This window comes from Trichosurus vulpecula, chromosome 7, assembly GCF_011100635.1.
Source record: "Trichosurus vulpecula isolate mTriVul1 chromosome 7, mTriVul1.pri, whole genome shotgun sequence".
Lineage (NCBI taxonomy): Eukaryota > Metazoa > Chordata > Mammalia > Diprotodontia > Phalangeridae > Trichosurus > Trichosurus vulpecula.
In genome coordinates this window covers 198,349,629-198,369,008 of record NC_050579.1, presented here as the reverse complement: position 1 = coordinate 198,369,008, position 19,380 = coordinate 198,349,629, and the positions used below count along the sequence as shown (strand labels likewise).

General features: G+C 36.4%; 1 pseudogene; it reads right to left on the bottom strand.

Annotated features, from left to right (window-relative positions):
• Positions 1-8,270: 8,270 nt before the first annotated feature.
• On the bottom strand, positions 8,271-8,905 carry LOC118858497 (annotated as a pseudogene).
• Positions 8,906-19,380: the final 10,475 nt, after the last annotated feature.

Genomic DNA, 19,380 nt, shown 5'->3' with positions numbered 1-19,380 from the left:
AGGCTCTGATTAGGGGGAGGATAAATGTATCTTGTCCTCACTCCTCACCTTTTCCTTAACTGCCCTAGCCTAACGAGGATAACTTTGTACGGCTGCTGCCATTGCCTCCTTTCTTTCCCCCCTTCCCGGCCTTTCCAAGGGCTTTGTTTTAGAGAAGGACAGCTACACTCTGGATGTAGGTTATGGAGAGTCAGAAACATCAGTGATGCCAAGGCTTCCCCAAAAGACCATAGGGGTGCTAATAGCCAATTCATGAAAGCCTCTAATTCCCTCTTTTTGTCGTTAAAATCTGAGCTCAGTCTATATTTGTTCTGTTTATTTTCTGTCAGTATGTGTGTGAGCGTGTGTGCTGTGAAATGTCTATACCTTGTAAAATCTGAAACAGAGGCAGCCAGAAATTTCTAAGGCTGCAAGTAGGGAAACAATTTCTTGTAATTTCTAGTCTGGCCAAACTGTATTTACAAAGAAATAGAGCTAAAACATTTTAGCAGATTCTGGGATTAATCATTAAAAGTTTGGAAACAGATTAGTTGGATTTTTGAGAGAGAACTCCTAAGACTATAAATCACTCCAGGAGCTCACTCTTGCTGAAACACCTCCTCCCAATGCTGATCACTTATCATTCCCCACTCCCCTCCCTGGAGTTAAAAGAGTATCTCAGTGTGGGACATTTAAACAGCTACAAGGATTCCTGTTAACTCCTCTCATCCCAGATCAGATTATAAGAAGAGAATGCAGGAGAACTGTAGGGAAAACTTAAATCACTCTTCTCCACCTGGGAAAAGGAGGAAAGGGGCAGAAATTTAGAGACTGACAGTATCCTGACAGTCCTGTGCCCCCTGGGTACCTTTGTAGCTCATCTTTGTGGCAGAGCTTGGAAATGTCACCCAGGTCCTATGCATTCTGCCCATCCTGCCCCAGCAGCTGCTGACCGCCCTAGGCTCAGTAACTTCTGCAGTTGTGGGGGAAGGGTGAGGTAGATGCATTTGGACTGTAGTTTAGCATTCCTTGAGCTCTGCCTCCAAGAATTGTCATCACTGAGAAAAGCCTCTGCTCTAGGTAACTTTACACTTCTCTGTGCCAATTACAAAACTGTATTTTATCTCTGTTTGACCTGTTTCCTGATTTGTAAAGGGAAAATAATAATGATTGTTGTTATGGGATCAATATGATATAATGATTATAAAGTGTTTAACATAATGTTTGGTATATGTTAGACATAACATTATTACTAGCTCTCTAATTTAAATGTAACCGTTAACTTCTGAAATGGTTTTTAAATACCGAAAGTAACAAGTTGAGTAATTTCTATATGTGGTAATGGGGAAATGCAATGGATGTCATCTGAAATTTATTGTTTCTGCATTTCTAAAATTGCATTGTATTTCTAAAATTCTCTTGGATTGTGAAATTTGAGAAGATCATGGTGTGATAGAAATTATATTATAGCAATTTTAGTCTGATTTTGATATATGTGAATTAGGTTTTTAAAGGGATGTGACAAAATTTGATGATTTGGAACTTATAACAAGTAAATAATAAAGTTAATAAATAAGTTAATAAAGTAAGTAATAAAGTAAAAAATAAAGTTAATAATATTGATATTTACTGAGGACAGACTTTCCATGTGAAATTTTGTAAATCATGAGAATATATGTGGTGGTTTAAAATTATAGTTTCAAATGATGAGGTGAAAGATTCTCTGTGCAAGGAGATTTAGAAATGTGTTCACCTAAATTGATAAATGGGTTGTTTATATTTAGGGAATTGTTACATTTCTAAATTGTGTAATTTGGCAAACAGATGTATCAGTAATATTGAAGAAAAATGTGATTTTATAGATAATAATCTTTTCTTTTACATTGCTAAGAGTATTGAGTCTTAGAAATTAAAATGCTACCACTAGTGATTATGAATCCAGATTTGATTTTCTCATCCAACTAAGTTATGATCACTTGATTGGTAATTAATTAGTTCTGTCTCAAGTTTTAAATACATGATAATTGCTTGTGATGAACTTATATTTCTAAATTTGTTGTGTTATGCAACTTGGTTAACATTGCATTACCTATGCTGTTAGAAAAACAATTCCTCTTGTAATCTAGATGTTGTTAGATTAGGAATTGTACTTAATTAAGAAACTGAGGTTATTAACTGAACTAAAGACTTTTGGCACCATCTAGCCATGAATTCTTATCAGCCTTGTGTAGTTTTCTGTGTAGAGGAATTCCTATGAAGTAAGTTTTTAAAGTCCTGGTAAACTTTGTTATTGTGATAAGGCTAATTTGACTGGGTATGTTCTTCTTAAATTATAGGAACTAAGTACACTCTATTAGAACACCTTTGTAACTAAGGAACTTTGTAATATCTAGGAATTCTGTATAAATACTTTGAGAATGAGGACATTTTCCACCAACTTAGTTAACGAATTCCAGTGTTTAAGGGTTAATTTGCTTTAAGGAGAAAGAAAGAGATGTCTATCGTTTTAAAACCTTCTAAATAATTTTCTTCAGAAAAGTTTAGTGAGTATTCCTTTTAACATCAGGTTAAATTTCAAACTGTTTTTAAAGAAGGGAAATAATTCTAGAAATCTTTTGAAAAATATTTTTTGTGACTTTAAGCAAGAGTTAGAGCTCATCAATGTGTATAAGATTTAATTCCTAAAGTGTCCCTTTCCTCCAGAATGAGTAAACAGGGACATAAATCCATCAACCTGTGGGGTTAGTCATTAACCTCTCTGCTTTGTTTAACCTGGAATGGGATTCCAGTACAGACAGTTATGTCAGTAAAAAGTATTAACTTATGGGCTGTCCTGTCTTACGGTTGAAAATAGGTTTGAGAGATTTGGAAAGATAAATAAGGGTTTGATTGGAAATATGAAAGGCAGATAAGAAGATTTGGAGACCAATGGGAGTTAGCTAAGCCTCTCCTGTCCCAAGAGAATACTAGTTTCAGATGGTTTAAGTAAGTTGAGAGAGTGTGAGAAAGTATTTTGGAAGACAGAAAAGTTATGTAGCTTAATTTGATGATTATTAGCTCAATAAAATTTGGGACAGTCCTATCTGAAGGATATTTATTTGCTATTTAAGATTTTATGGGACTACAATTTAATATTATTTTAAGCTCTGATTACAGGGATAGGTCTCATGAAGTGAGCAGTAGAATGGCAGGCATTACAGGCTGAGAACTTTTAAAGTTGGATGTCTGTGCCTGCGAAAAAAAGTTTTGAAGAATGACCTTGGACATGGCCTAGGTAGGATCTTCTTGACTCTCTTTCTCAATTCTGGTATTTCTTTTCTGAAACAGAAAATTCCCCCACCTAATTACTCCTAAGCCCTGCTTTCAGCATCTAGTGACTATATGATTGGCTGTCAGATATGACTCATGCCTGGAATCAAAGAGAGCTAAAGAAGTTCTTTCCTTCTGTTAAGACATATGACATTGTCTCTCTTTTCTTTCATAACAAATTTACATTATCAAGAAGTTTTGTAATCACAATGCTAAATCTATTAGGTAATAGATGGATATTAGCATATCTATGAGTTATTATAATGGGATGTAGGAATGAATAGCTTACAATTTTAACCTATGTTCATGATTATTAAAATTAAAATAATATAGAGATAACATCCTCCAAAAGGAGGAAATGATTAGGACAAGTAATAAGACAAAGATATAATGTGATAGATGTCTAATTAAAAAAGGGGATAGCAAATTTTGAGAAAGGCAATAGGATCAGATTGATTTCCCTAAGAATTATATGTAGATGTATATGATTTGACTTCCAAAATTTATTATGTTTTGGTAATAAGATCTTGAATTTGGGTTTTTGCACAAAATTGTATAAGATAGTGGTAAAAGGTGAAATTATACTTCCTTTATAAAGTATCTGTCTGATAATTTTAAAGGGAAGATGAGTTCAATTTACGGTTGGACCTTCATATTTCAAAAGGTTCTTATACCAGTGTTTCAACAATCCAGCTAGCAGCTTCTGTGGGGGTGTAAGATCTACCCACAGCCTCTGCTGTCCCAGACATGTAAACTAGGCCCTCCCTGGAGTTAGCCCCACCTTGGGGCCCCACCTTGGGCCCCACCTTAGTTGCCAATCCACACCCACATAGGTTTTACACCTAATAGGGGTTTGAGCCTGGGGCTTAGCACTTAGTAAGACTCAATGAAATACACTGAATTACTCAAAGCAAACAAAAGCCAAACTCTTCAAGGGCACTTGTTGAACTAAGTGCTAAGGAGTCCATTGTGCTTACCAACACAACCAAGTACAAGATATAGGTAAGGATAGAAACAGCAAATAACACATAAACTGAAATTCTCTGAAGTTTCAAAAATAGAGAACCAAATTTAAGTGATTGTACTAGGTTATATTAAGTAAGAATTATCTGGGAATTTCTAGATCTGAACCAGAGAAGCAGAACTCTCTTTTAGAATCATCCTAAGAAAAAGACCTTTTTGTCAAAAAAGGGAGATCTTGGGACCAGGTAACTACAATCAGGCATCTGGAATTAAAAAAAAAGTGCTGACTTAAATGCACATTGGGAATAGGTAACTGGAATACAAGGAATTCAATGTTACTCAACATTGTTAATAATGATTGCATTACTTTGTATGGTTCATGTTTAAGTTTCTTGGTTATCTAATGCGTAAATGTAAAACATGTGACATGCAAATTTCCTCCTCTCAGTACCAGTCTATTGTGAACCATCTAAGTGGCTTGGTCTGTACCTGACTTAATGTAATTGTACAGGTGTGTAAACTGTGAGAAAAACTTTATTGTATTTGTTTAAATTCAGCCCTGTGTGGCTGGGATACCGAACCATTTATTGCACTGGTTGAACTTAGCCCTGCGTGGCTGGGACCTATGTTGTGCTATTTTTCTCTCAATTATCAAATCATATGTGTTCTGGGAGTTCCTGTCAGGTCTGACTACTCCTATAGCTGTCAACGTGTGGATATGAACACCTTGATCCTCTTGTCACATCTGAGGACTGCCCCTGCTCCCGAATAGACTACATCAGATGCAGGCAGCCCTCTGAAGAACCCGGACCAGAACCTGAACGAAGAACTGCTCTTTCCCTTTCTAAGTCCCTTTGCATTCCCATTATGCTCGCTACCCTGATCCCCCGTTGCAACTTGCTCCCTCAGTTTGTTTACAATTAGTTTACAATTACTGCCCATCTTTGGGGATATCCAACCACAGGAAGGAAAAATCTGAATCCACCTAGATAAAGATTTTTAGAACTTCACCCCTGAGGAAGATAGAGGTTTTTCCATATCTTATTGGTCTTCAGGTGTCACATTGCTCACCTTTGACCAAAAGGAGGAAATGAGGAACATTTTGTACCATTTTGTATCATTTTTGTAATTTCAATAAGACTCAGAGTCTGAACTGATTAACCAGAAGAAAAGCCTGATCCTAAAGTCTCTTTGTTCTCTGCGTAAACTCAGAATACCTCTATCTTATGTCAACAAGCCGAGATGGAGCATTCCTTGCTCAGCCCATGGCCATTAAGGATGAGACCTTTGCCCCCAAGGAATTATCTTGAATTATGTGACTTTTCCTTATCTTAATATTTTATGGGTGTATACTATGTTATGGAATGTTAATGGCAAATTAAACACAGAGATCCTGGGTTGTAATTCCAATTGACACTTTGTCGACTATCCTGACTTATTGTATTTACAATCTATTCCATTAAGGAAAATCTTTGTCTTGTATCATGGTTAAACAGACAAGGGGATCATAAAAGTGAAGTAACACAGGCTTTCTGAGTCTGCTAAAAATAATGTATATAAGCTTTCTCATTTCTCTTTTCAGACAGTCAGAACTTATGCTCTGACTCCTTGTATGTACAAGTAAGTTGGCTCTGCTATGCTTTAAGGGAAAGTAATAAACAATATGGATTTTTCTATCACCTAGCTTGTTTGCCTCCTTTAACCAAACTTTTAAGGTTAACAAAGTCAAGCACTAATTTCCATCTTTGTTCCACTACTGGGCAACAGAGACTTGGCTTACAAAGACTATAGGACTAGAAAAGAGAACAACACATTTAGACTGCTGGTACTATAATAAACCAAATATGTTTTTAAGGGAAAAAGCTTGGTAAAACTTACTTCTTTTTTGTGGGGGGAAGGAAAGACAATTGGTGTTAAATGACTTGTCCAAGGTCACACAACAATTAAGTGTCAAGTGTCTGAGACCAGTCAGGTCCTCCCGACTCCAGGACCTGTGCTCTATTACTGTACCACCTAGCTGCCCCCAAAACTTACTTTCAAATCTTGAAGTAAGGTTTTTAAAGCTCACGTGAGCCCACTGTCTAAGATTTTAAATTGGTTTTATCAGTGGAGAATGACACCACTGCTTTCTGCAAAGTATTTTCTCTCCTCACCATGATTTAGAGATAATTCATGCATCTTGACCCTTTTGCTCATGAAGCTCAGTTGGTCAAAACATTACAGCAAAAACCCCCAAACTGAGAAAGATAAACACATATAAAGTAAATGATCATCTTTGGATTATCCACTTTTTTGTGATAAAGACAAATCAACGATTTTTTTGAAGCTTTTCATCCTTTAATCCTTAAGTAACTTGGGTAATGTTATTCTTCTTTAATCTTACTCTAAAATTATTTCCCCCTTAATTTACGTTAGCTAGTTATTATCTATTTCTTGTTTTACTCTGGTCATTATGGCACCACTGTTTCAGCTTTTGGATCTCACTATGTCTGCTCCACAGAGTACAACATTTCCCATTTTCTTTGACTGATTTTGCCATTGATTAGACAGCTCCTACTGTGAAGACATGAAAAAGGAGAAAAAGGTACAATTTCTGATCAACATTCAGATACACTTAAAAATGGGAAATATTTCCACTTTGTAACAGAATTTAATATCATTCCCACTGCAATGCTAAAGTTCTAGCAAATTCAGATGGGTTGACATGGTACACATAGCAAGATGGCCCACAAGAAACTGTCTGTAGTGTACAAAAACATATTTGCTAAAATAAAGGGAAAGCTAGTACAAGGAAGGATGTGTCACATTTAAATGTTATGGACTGATAGCCAGGGGACAACATTAAAAACATTACAGTCAGAGACAGCGTAAATGCTAGCTTGGAAAAGAATGGGCTTTCCAGCAGGCAAAAGTATCCATACTAAAATGTGACTGACTCAGCCTAAGGGGGCAAATAAAATAGTAATGATAAACTTTAACATTGTTGTATGGTGTTATCAAGTAAAGAAATATTTTTACATAAAGATTTAAATATTGGCAGCAAGAAATTCTCTAACAGACAGTTAGAGTTGTCCCTATCACCATGCTACTGAAGACCTGTTTGACATACAGTATAAACAGTGATCTGCTACATACAAGTCAAAATATTTAAAAGCAACATGTTATTCAATACATATTATTTAGTACATGTTATTTAATGAGAAAATATGTTTAGAGGTTTTTTTTAATCTCATTGCTCATTATGCAAGTTAAAAGGTTGTTTGCATACCAATACATACTGTAAACATTAACGAAATTCTCATTAAGGAAAGATGGGTTTACTGTACTCTGATCTTTTACAAAAAGTTACTGCAAGTTATTGATAACAGAATTTCCTTTTTACTTTCTTGTCTAATTTTCTTGAAAATTTAACCAATCTTTCCACTCCCTCTATCTAAAGTTCAGCCATGGTCATATTAGGAAATATCCCTCTTTATTTTTTAAACAGAAATACAATTCAAGTGGCACATATTTCCATCTGCTTCTTAGGCTGAGTTTCAGCTTCATTATATTTAGAAGAAAACAGAAGACGCAGTAGTCTTGTAAAATCTTTCATGTTGCAACTAAGGGTTAATGATGACAATGGAGGAAAGCAGGGGTGATGGAGAGTAAGGCTGGCCCAACTGCCCTTATCTGGCCACAGCATCTTTTTTCCTGTCTGTATTTGCATTGCAGCAGGGAGGTTTTTCTGGTCAGGTTGCCCCCACCAAACCTGACTTGAGAAAAAGATTGACATGCTCTGGTTGATCCAATTTAAGGGTGATGCTCATTCTTTTTAGGTGAATAGAGTCTCTCCTTCAATTTCTTGGTTGGGGTAGTAATAGGAAGAAAATTATCAGGGTAGCTGAGACGTTTACTTAGTCACTGAAAAGGTGTCTTCATTGTTTCAATTCCATAAACCATAATTTGATTCTTCTTTACCTCATCTTCAAGAATAATTGCTCAAAGACAAACATCTTTTAAGAGCTCTCCTAATGTATTCAATTGTCCATCTGCAACAACTGGTTGAAATAACTTATGAATGAAAGGTTGCTTAGTTATTGCCTGATATATTCTAAGACTTATGTATCAAATCCATTATCTTCTGGAGGATATTCCATGAGTTTTGGATTAATGGCCCCAAACTGGTCAGTCTTATCATTTTGTAATCCCATCCAGAATTGTTTATGATCTCTTTTTCTGCATTTCATTGATAACTTGACTTTTATGCTTTAAAACATCAGCTTCTTTCATATATGACATAAAATGGGCTCCAGTTATATCCTTAGGTGGACAATGCAGAAGGTCTTTTTCTGGAAAACTTAAAATGTGCTGTGATGTTCTAAGGAAGAATTGTATTTGATGCAAGAAGATTATATAGCAAACCAATTGGATAATGCCCTTTCACTGGTGTGCCTTCATATTGAAACTATATCTCACTAATTATTCTGGTCCCATAATCTTCTGAAAGTGCTTTTTTCACTTTGTCAGTAACCAGCGTCAAGCAACTTACTCTTGGTAAAAGCAAATAATAAGGTCCCTTTTCTCTTTTGGTTATCTCATCCTGATAGGGTCTTAAACAGGTTGACATTTGTCCAAACCACACAACTCAAAGCACATCTTTGTCATCTGTCATTCTTCCAGTGGCAGCACATATAGACTAAAGTTTTTCTTGGACCAAAGATACACTGAAACCTTGCCCACTGAGGGCTTGTGTAACCATGAAAGACACAGGAGCAGGAATGGGTCGATGTGGAGGGGGGGACCACCACACCAGAGGCCATTTCCTGGCTCTGCTACATACCAGGTGGCCCTAGTCAAGTCATTTAACCTCTAGGTGCATAATGTAACCCTCTAGTACTGTAAGTTGCATAACTACATGCATGTAGATACATACATATTTATGAAAGATTTCACAGTATAAATGTTTACAGTTATAGAATTTAAAAGCAGGAAGTGACTTTAGAAATCATCTAATTTAATTCCCTCTTTTTACAGATGAGGAAACTGATGTCCCAAGAGGTGGTCAGGCATATAATTTTCAATTAATTCGTTGGAATAGATGTGGATAACTGGGGTGTGGTGTGCTGCTGTAGGGGAGTCAAAATGAAGAAAGGAGAAAAGCAAAGACATACAAAGAATTCATCTAGGTTTACTTCAGGCAGAAGGAAGTGGCCATCTGATAGCTCCTTATTTTACTTAATCACTTTTGCTAGCTACTGTAGGTTCTAAGTTCAGTTGTTTTTCTGTTTCTGAAGAGCTGTAAGAGTTAGCCCTCTCTACATTCTCAGGCCCTGGGACAAAGCTCCATTTGTCCCATACTAGTTAAAACTCCTGGTGAGGAAACTCACATAAGGTCAGTCAAATAATAAATAACAGACCTAGGATTCAAATCTAGGAGTATTTTGCCTCCAAATCCAGTGTTCTTTCTCCTACAGAATACTGCTTCTATTACCACTCAAGTAAACTGAATTTCAAGCAGTCTTTATTAGAAAAAATTACCAGTACATTATGATAAATGTGTGAGAGTGTGTGATAGGGGTAATATGAAATAAAGTAGAAAGTTAAATTGAAGTCAGATTGTAGAGGGACTGAAATCCTAGAGGGAGGAGTTTGTACTTTAACCTGGAGGCAGAAATGAGCCAATAAATCAAGCAACAAGCACCTGCTATATCAGGCATTTTGTAAGACTCTTTTGTTATAAAGACTAAACTGAAAGAGTCCCTGCCCTCAAGGAGCTTATATTCTGTCAGTAGAAACAATGTGTAAGCAAATGAGTAAATATTAAATATACACATAGTAATTGAAAAGCAATTTCTGGGGCAGAGAGGACACCACGAACTGGAGCAGATCAGCCTATGCCTTGTGAAGAAGCTATCATTTTACCTGAGGCTTGAAGAAAGCTAGGAATTCTATGAGACAGAGGTGAAGAGGAAGCACATTCTAAGCATCGAGGTCAGCCTGGGCAGCGACACAAAAGGAAGACAGAATGGTATATATGGAGAACAGCTATTAGTGCAGATTGGCTCAAGTGTAGATGATTAACAATAATAACAGCCCAGAAAGGCAGATTCTGGACAGTGCCACTCCTGTGCACACAGGTTTTTACTCTCTCTTTTTGTGCAGTCCTGGGCTGGATGAAAGTGTTCAATGTAATTTCTCTTTGCATTTCTTGGCCATTATTTTGCCTGGTATTTTTCTTAGATCTTTTTTGGGGGTATGTGTGAGAAATCTGGACTCCTCTGGAATTTTACTTGGATGTCACTGCTCTATGTTCTAATGAATTTGATTCCTGGGACTGAGAATCTCTGTTGGGCAGATGAGAAGCCGTAATAGTGGCCTTGAACAAATCAAGGAAGACTTTTTGCTGTTCCTAAGAGAAGCGTTCCTACTTTTTCATAAAAATCTGTATACAATATAAGTATTGGCTTTTAGTTGAGAATATATGGCGGTGCCTATTCTTCCTTTATGAGGGAGAGCTTGTTAGATACTTCAGATGAGCCAAAAACTTGAGGTGCTAGAGGTCATGGCCAATGGAACAGCATATATTTGAGATTATGAGACAACATCCAATGAGAGTAGGACCAAAGAGAATAATGAGTTGACGTCACTAGAAGACATCAGCAGCCCTGCACTATTGAAAACACTAGTTATCCTTCCACACATATACCCTGGACATATCTGCTCCCTTTGTGTGTCTATGTGTGTTCTCTGTGTTTGTCTATTCTTCCTAATGATGTTGTGTAAATTTGTAGAATTGTGCACCTCAAGTTTATAGGAGAAATATTTTATTGTGACTTACTTCTATGCCATTTTATTAAATGCCTTTGCTTTGAGTTGTGTCCGTCAATTGACTACTAAAAGTAAATACATTTGTGGGGGCTCATCAACTATGGTTTAGCAATGCAGACTCAGAATAATAGGTATCTGCAGTAACCCTGTGAGTTAGACAGGACCCCCAGGAGCTACAAGTATTTTGTGGTTTACAGAACACTGTAAGCTGTAACCTATGAGGTAGCTTGTGCAAGCATTATTATCCCCATTTTCCAGATGTAGAAACTGAGGCTCATGGAGATTAAGCAATCTTCCCAGTTGCACAATTATTTTGTGTCTATACCTGAATTAAAACCTTGGTATTCTGATGCCAAGTCTAGCGTCCTTTCCACTGTAACACACTATATCTTTTCAAGAATATTTAATAATTCCTTAATCAGTAAGTTGTGTATTAATTGCACTGGGTGTTTTATGTCACCTATTCAAGATCTTGATTCATATGCCCCCTTTTCACTCTCTCCTTTATCCTTTTCTCCTTTTGGGCTTGAAGATACTACTTCTATCTCTTTTCAGTTTGAGCTTTTGAAGTGTTAAGTGATCGAAGAAGGTTGGGTTCCTGCCTATAGAGGGAAACTCAAGCCCCTGGCTTACTGAAGGGCACTTGAGACCTCTAAGTCAATATTATGGAGTATTTTTGGGGGGGGAATAATATGAGGATCTTCACATTTTCTCATGAAGAGAATGAACATTTAGATGTGAACAGAGCAAATGGATAAATGACATGTGCTTAAAAATATAAAACATTCCATTGGAGTTTGAGATTTTGGACTTAATATTTAATATAGGCTCACATATCTTTTGGGTATTCTTTTCCTGATCTAGTCTTTTGTTTACTGAAATGTAGGGGTGTTTCCTCACATTAATAATATAGTGTTATCTATGATGAGCCTGCTCAGCTTTTAGACAGCATACAAATAAAACATGAAAAGTTTATTAGAAGTAAATTGGGATGAGGTCCCCTCGATCACCATAAATAATCAATTATTCCACGGGTATATTTCCTTCTCCAGAAACTTTGCAATTTAGGAAAGAAATAGATCTTTCAGTTGATAAATCTATCCATGAAGCTTTACTATAACTTGCCCACTAATAAGGCTGAAATGCTAAGCTTTACTGATTAATCCTCCAAATAAGAAAAAGCTCAGGGAGGAAAAAAATTGGCAAAATTACAAGCAGCATGAGGAAATTAAGCAGGGTGGTGATGGTGATCTTTAAAATTTGTAACTTGACATCATGCTGTGATATATCTGAAGGGCACCAAAAGTATTCCAAATTAATTCTGTTTTTCAGTGCACAACAATTTGTCATTAATCATAAAATTCAGCTAGTAGCATGCCCCTTGGTATTACACAATCACAGTTATATCCTTGTACCCTAAATAAAGGCCTATAAAAAGGGGATAGGTATTGGCTAGCTTCTGAAGAGTAATTCCCAGACTCTTTGTAATAAGATCACCTTCCCTCTTCTTCCTCAATAATGAAAGAAATCTCTCTTTGTCCTTGTCTTGTGGAAATGCTGGCTCTGTCTTTGGTTCAATAGATCTGTCTGCCCTTGTCACATGCAGGAGAGATGAACCCTACTTAACTAAAACACAGAGGCTGTAATGAACAGACACTCCTGAGAACCTCACATGTGCCTTTACAGAAAAAGAAAACACTCCCGACATCTGCATTCCTTCTTGGATTTGATGGTGCATCTAATGTATGTCAGCTATGTTTAGGTAGTCCAGATTCGTATTGTGACTCAGCCTATAAGTAAGAACAAAGGAGACTGGCATTATGATGTATGTAGTCTTTTCTAAAAAGAAAAAAAAATAAAACAAAGTAATTATAAAGCTTCTAGTCCCATTTAATAGTACAACTCCATCAACATCAGGAGGCAGTATGATGTAGTAGAAAGAATACTGTAAAAAGAATCAGGAGACTTGGGCTCAAATCTCAGTCCTGCCAATAGCTAGCTTTGTGTCTGTGGTGAGTCACCTTATCTTTCTAGCTTGCTATTTCCTCACCTACGAAATGTGAGGATTAGACTGGATGTTCTTTCTTGGCCTTTCCATATCTAATAATCTCATAATCACAGCTAAGGATTTCCATAGTAACTCTACTTGTCCAGAGAAGATGTTAGAACAATATAATCAAACAATCTTGACATGTCAAGCTTGGATCAACTGTAAGCAAGGTGAGGAGAAGAAATACACTGAAAGATGCTCTAAAAGTGTAACTTTTAAGCAGTCAGCCTAATTGTGGGCAAAAAAGCAAAAGAAAAAAAACCCACGGGTTTTATTATGGCCCTCACCTGCTATAGTAGCTCCAAGTGCTCCCCTTTTCTTCGAGGATAAAAACCAAACTCTTCAGTTTAACATTTAAAGTCCTTCAAAATTTCACCATATTATACCCAGCGCCCATAGAAAAGTCAGTAACAAAATGGGTAAACAAGCCTGAAACCTGACAGAAGGGGTCAAATATTCTTCAGGAGCACCTGGTGTGGCACTTTGTACCTGGGAATAGACATACTGAAATGTTTGGGAAAGGAAACTCCTCAACTGGTGAAGCCCTGAAGCTCCCTGACTGCTCTGACAATGGAGGTGGGGACAACAGTCATCTCAGCATAGACTGGGATGTCCCAGGATACTTAATAACCAGAACTTCATAGTATGATGATGTGAGGGAAAGTCTTGAAGATCACAACTTTCAGATTTTGTACAACCTAGGAGCACCATAAAGCAACCAGAATGGTTGCACTAATGATTGTGTTATGAAAGCATACCAGAAAGTGAGAGCCAGTATCAAGAACCCAGGAAATCAAGACCAGGTCCAACTAGAAACTGACCATACCATTTAAAAATGCAGTCATCTTTGACTTTTTGTGACCCCATTTGGGATTTTCTTCACAAAGACACTGGAGTGCTTTGCCATTTCCTTTTCCAGCTCATTTTACAAATGAGGAAACTGAGGCAAACAGGGTTAAGTGATTTGCCCAATGTTACATCACTAGTAAGTATCTAAGGCTAGATTTGAACTCAGGAAAATGAGTCTACCTGACTTCAGGCCTAGGAACCCTATCCACTGTGCCACCTAGCTCCCAATCATGATGCCAAGTCCCAAATTAGCAACTGAGGCAGCAGATGTGAGTAAAGGAAAGACACCGAATACTATGAAGTATCCAGAAAAAAATCAGGGACAAAGCAAAATAAAATCATGTTTCACAATGAGTAAAAACAGAGGCTTATTAAAAAAAGCCAGACTATAAAAGTATCTGGAAGAAATGAAGCAAACATTTTTAAAAATAAAATTATAAGTGAAATGAATTATGAAGAAACAAGTTGAAAGGAGAAGGAATAGACTTAAACAGGAGGAAAACCTTAGGGTCTGTGCTAAAAATCAAAAGTGAGAAAACAGAAACCAGTGATTCAGTGAGACAACAGAAATATTAGAACAAAATAAAAAAATTGAAAGATAGAAGAAAAATATAAGGTGCCTATTCAAAAAACAACTGACTTAGAAAAGAATCATGGGAGCATTTCTTGTAAATGTATAGAAGACAAGAGAACCAAGTTCAAAGGGAGCCATAAGCAGAAAAATTTTGAAAATTATGTATTGAATTTATTATATACTTAAAAACAAAACTATTTAATAGAGATTCATGGTTTCATATACAACAATAATAATAACTAAAAACAACAAAAATAAGAGATTTAGATTAGGAAGCTATCATAGCTATCCTAAGCAATGAATTCTTAACCAGTAATGGATAGGTTATTGGAAAGGATAAAATAGATCATTTCAACTACATGAAATTGAATAGTTTTTATACAAATAAAATTAATGCAGCTAGGATAAGAGAATCAGTGATTTACAGGACAACCTTTGTAACACATTTCATTAATAAAGCTTTGATAACTGACATTTTTAGGGAACTAACCATAAATGTATATAAACAAAAATTAGCACCTCCCTCCGAGGGCTGTTGTGATGATCAAATGATATAATATTTGTAAAGTATTTAGTACAGAGCCTCACACATAATAGGCACTCAATAAATGCTTGTTTCCTTCCTTCCTTCCAAAACGCATCCCCGATAGATGTCATCAAAAGGTATGAAGTATTCACCAAAAAAATTTCATGTGATTAACTACCATGCAGAAGGTTGTTCTAAATCACTAATTATAAGTGTATTCATACAAAATGAATAAAAATCCAGTTTTTTCACACCCACAGTTAGCAAACAAAATTCATAAAAATGAGAACAGTCAATGTTGGATGGGTTGAATAAAGAGGAACAAACTAATGCATTGTTGATAGATATAAGAATTGGTCAAATTATTCTAGAGAAATACGTGAAATCATATTACATAACTGACTGAAATGTCCATATCCTTTTACCCAATAATCCCTGACAGGATCATTCTCCAAGGAAGGCAAAATATAAAGAATGTTCCAATATTCATAACTAAAATTTTGGGGAAGAAAATTTTATTGGAGAATTCCAAAACAAGTCTTGCTACACATACGTGGTATTCTATTAGATCATATTATATCATATATTCTAAGAAAAAAATGAATATAATGAATATAGAGAAGCATAGGAATTCTTATGAACCAATTCAAATGGAAAGAAAACCATCAACAAAGCTATCTTTAAAAAAACAACTCTGAATAGTTTTGAAATTATTATGACCAAGATTGCCTTCTAAAAATAGAAAGGAGAAGGCCCCTCCTTCCTTCTTTGCAGATATATGGAACAATGGGTATAGAATACTATATATAATATTGAACTTGTAGAAATGATGGTTAGTTTTACTGCACTGTTTTCCCCCCCCCCCCACCCCATTTTAAAATATGAAGCTGCTCTCTGAGAGGGGTAACAGAGAAGAATATGTGAGGAAATGTTGGTTATATAAAGGAAAATAAATGTTTTTTTTTCCAAAATAAAGAATAGGGTTTTTTTTCAGTATAGGTCCTGATGACCTAAGGCTTTTCTTCTCTTTAGATTTCTTTTCTTGGTAATCGTCTTGGCTTCCATTTTCAGAGATTTCACTCTAGCTTACAGTGAGCAATACATATACTTTATTATTTTCCATCTCAGATATTTGCCTAACAGTTACTCCAACCTCTGGAGTTTATGGTTCCTACTTTTCAAGCCCTAATTTTCTTTCTTTCTCTGATGTAGATGAGTGTTTAAAGGAAAAATATGTATATATAATTTCAAACTAAAAGAAAAAGATTCTTCTTTGACCAGCCAGAATAAATTCCCACCCTTTCTGCAAAGAGATAAAGCCAGGCCAAAGCTCAGAGGTTATTTGGAAGAAATTCACATTTATTAAATATGAAGTATGTATAAAACACTTAGGTAAATGCACAGGAAAAATATACTGTCTTTGCCCTGAAGAAGATTGTTAACCTTATACAAATTAGAATAAGAAATATGTAGAAAAGAAGCATAATAAACATAAATTCAAGTGAGAAAGCGATCATTACCATCTGGGAAGATTTCATGGAGCAGGTGACATTTCAGCTGAGGAGATGGTAGCTCAGTTGGGAGTTGATAGGTATGCTAACTAAGGAGGAAGAAGAGGAGGCAAGTAATGTATTGGCTTAACACAGTATGGCCAGAACTGAAACACTTGGGAGTTGGGAGGTCCCCTGCATCACTGAGACTGAAATCATTTGAAGGAAAACAGAGGTACTCTCTACACTAACCAATGTTATTTGGAAACCATGAAACAAGGGAAAATTAGAATAAGTTGACCACTGAGGTGGGGTGGGGGACAATATAAGAACTAAATCCTTTTGATACAGTCTATATAATTTCTACTTCTATTAATTTAGTTTTTGACAATGAAGTATGACCTTGAAATGTGTTCTCTTTATTAATAAGATTAATTATCAGAAGTAATGAAGGAGAAGACTAACATGGATGGAAATAAGACATGGATCATCTCTAAGTTTCATTCTAGTCAATACTCTCACTATTATTTTGACAAAAGCTAAAACGTCACAGAATGGTGTAACATCAGTGCTACTAGCTGCTACCATGGCTGTGTAAGGCCAATAACACCAGCACACAGGAGGGCTACTAACACAGGTTCTTTCATCTGCTTTTCTAAGGGAAGCAACTTTAAAGGGTTTATAATCTCAATTTAATTAAACATACATATGTCATTCACTTAGTTCAGGAGAAAAAGTCAGAACCCTCAACTTCAGAGAAAACACAGACAGAAATTACAAGGAGAAATTATATAAACAGAGAAAATAAACACAAATCAACAGACAGGGCTTCTTAGGTGTCTGACCAAGATATTACATGAATAGTTGCCAGAGAGAGAAGCACCAAGATCTGGGTTTTTCAAAGCTAGGAGGCTCCTTAATGGCTACCTGGAGTCTCCACACCAATACTCTTCCAATGAGTGAGCCCCCAAACAAAATGCTAACCTCAGAGTATATATACCTTTTATCAGGGTCAGAGTGCTTCATATCTCTCCAGTGTTTCACACCACTTGAGGGCTTCACACCTCTTGAGGAGGATTTTACACCTCTCATGACCTAACTAGCAAAAAGGTGGCAAGACTCAATCAAAGGCACTTGATTGCCTTAGTGCTGAGAAGTACTCTAAAACAAAAGACAGCAAAAAGCCCAACTTTCATTGCCACTACAGATGGGCATATTTTGAAACTACTTCCTCTCATCTCTACTGATAAAGAGAGAAATGTATAAATAAGATAGAGATTGGGACTAGAACTGTGTTTTCATTGTAATAAGAAACTTATTAACATGGAAATTGCTTTTACTAATGCAATTTGGCATCTTCTCTGCAACTTATTATTTTAGAGAGTTTCCTAGAGTTTGTGCTAGAAGCAGGATTTGAATCCAGGTCTTAACTAGTTCCAAGGCAAGTTCTCTAGTGGCTGCACTGTGTTGCCTCTTTCAAAAGTATAATCATTTAACTAAAAGTGATAGAATGCAAAGTCAGGGGCGCAGTTCTTTCCTTTATGGTTGAAAAATTCTTAAATAAGGAAGAGTTGCAATATGTCAGAATAATTAGCATTTTATCCTCCTTGTATAAATAAGTCTCTGCCCTGGTCAAGTTTTCCTTGGAAAAAAAAACAGAAGTTATATATTGGACATAACAGTAGGGTTCAAATCAAAGTGGGATCTTGATTCTCAGAACTCTAATTGACTCCTAAGGTATTTCTTTGTGTGAGACATTTAAATCTTCTATTGATCATTTTCTGACTTTAGTCATAAAAAAGCAACAGTAACCATGACAGCAGTCTTCTGCCTCAAAAGAAGTAGTATTAGTTATACAATGCCTGTATAAGCAAGGAAAATAACTTAGAGAAATGATGACATATATAAATAGACTATTGACTGAGGTATAAGTTCTGCCATTGCCACTAGCTACCTGTGTACTCAGGGGCAAGCCATTTAACATAGTGAAACTGGCAGCATTGTCAGTGCTAGCTTAGTGTTTGGGAGGCTCCAAAGGCAAGTGTGGGAGAGGAGAGGTATTAGACTGCTTGCCAAACTGAAAGCTGACAAAATGACCTCATTGTTGAATGCCTGTAAAACCTGAACAGTATATCAGCACCATGCCAGGAAACTGAATTGTTTGCATTTGAATTGTCTTAGGAAGATTCTGAAGATCCTGACAAGATAAGGTGCTGGACACTGAGGTCCTTTCTTGAGCCGAACTGCCAAGCATTCAAACTCTACTGCAGAGAATGCAATTCCAATAGGCTGGCCATGTTGTTCAAAAGCCAAAAGTCTATTTGCCTAAAAGACTATTTTACAGAGAACTCACACAAGGCAAGCACTCATATGGAGATCAGAAAGGATACAAAGATGTTCTCACGGTCTCGCTGAAGAACTTTGGAATTGATTGTGAGACATGGGGTACACTGGCAGAGGACTGCACAGCATGGCATGCCTGCTTCAAAGAAGATGCTGTGGTCTATGAGCAAAGCAGGATTACAGTAGCTCAAATGATATGTGAGATGCACAAGTTTAGAGATATCTCCACTGCAAATATTCATGTGGGCTATTCATGCCTAGCCTATGGAAGAGCCTTCTGAGCTCATCCTGGTCTGATCAGTCACAGTCAGATGCACTGTACCTTGATCCCAAAGTAGTGATGTCATTTTGGTCCTCTTTGAGATTGAAAGACAACAACCAGCTTGGCTCTCTTACACTGAAAGGCGTGGGTGAGTTTGCTTATGTACAGCTGTGTAAGGAGTTTCCACATCAAGAGTGCCTTATTATAATCATAGTTTCAAACAAA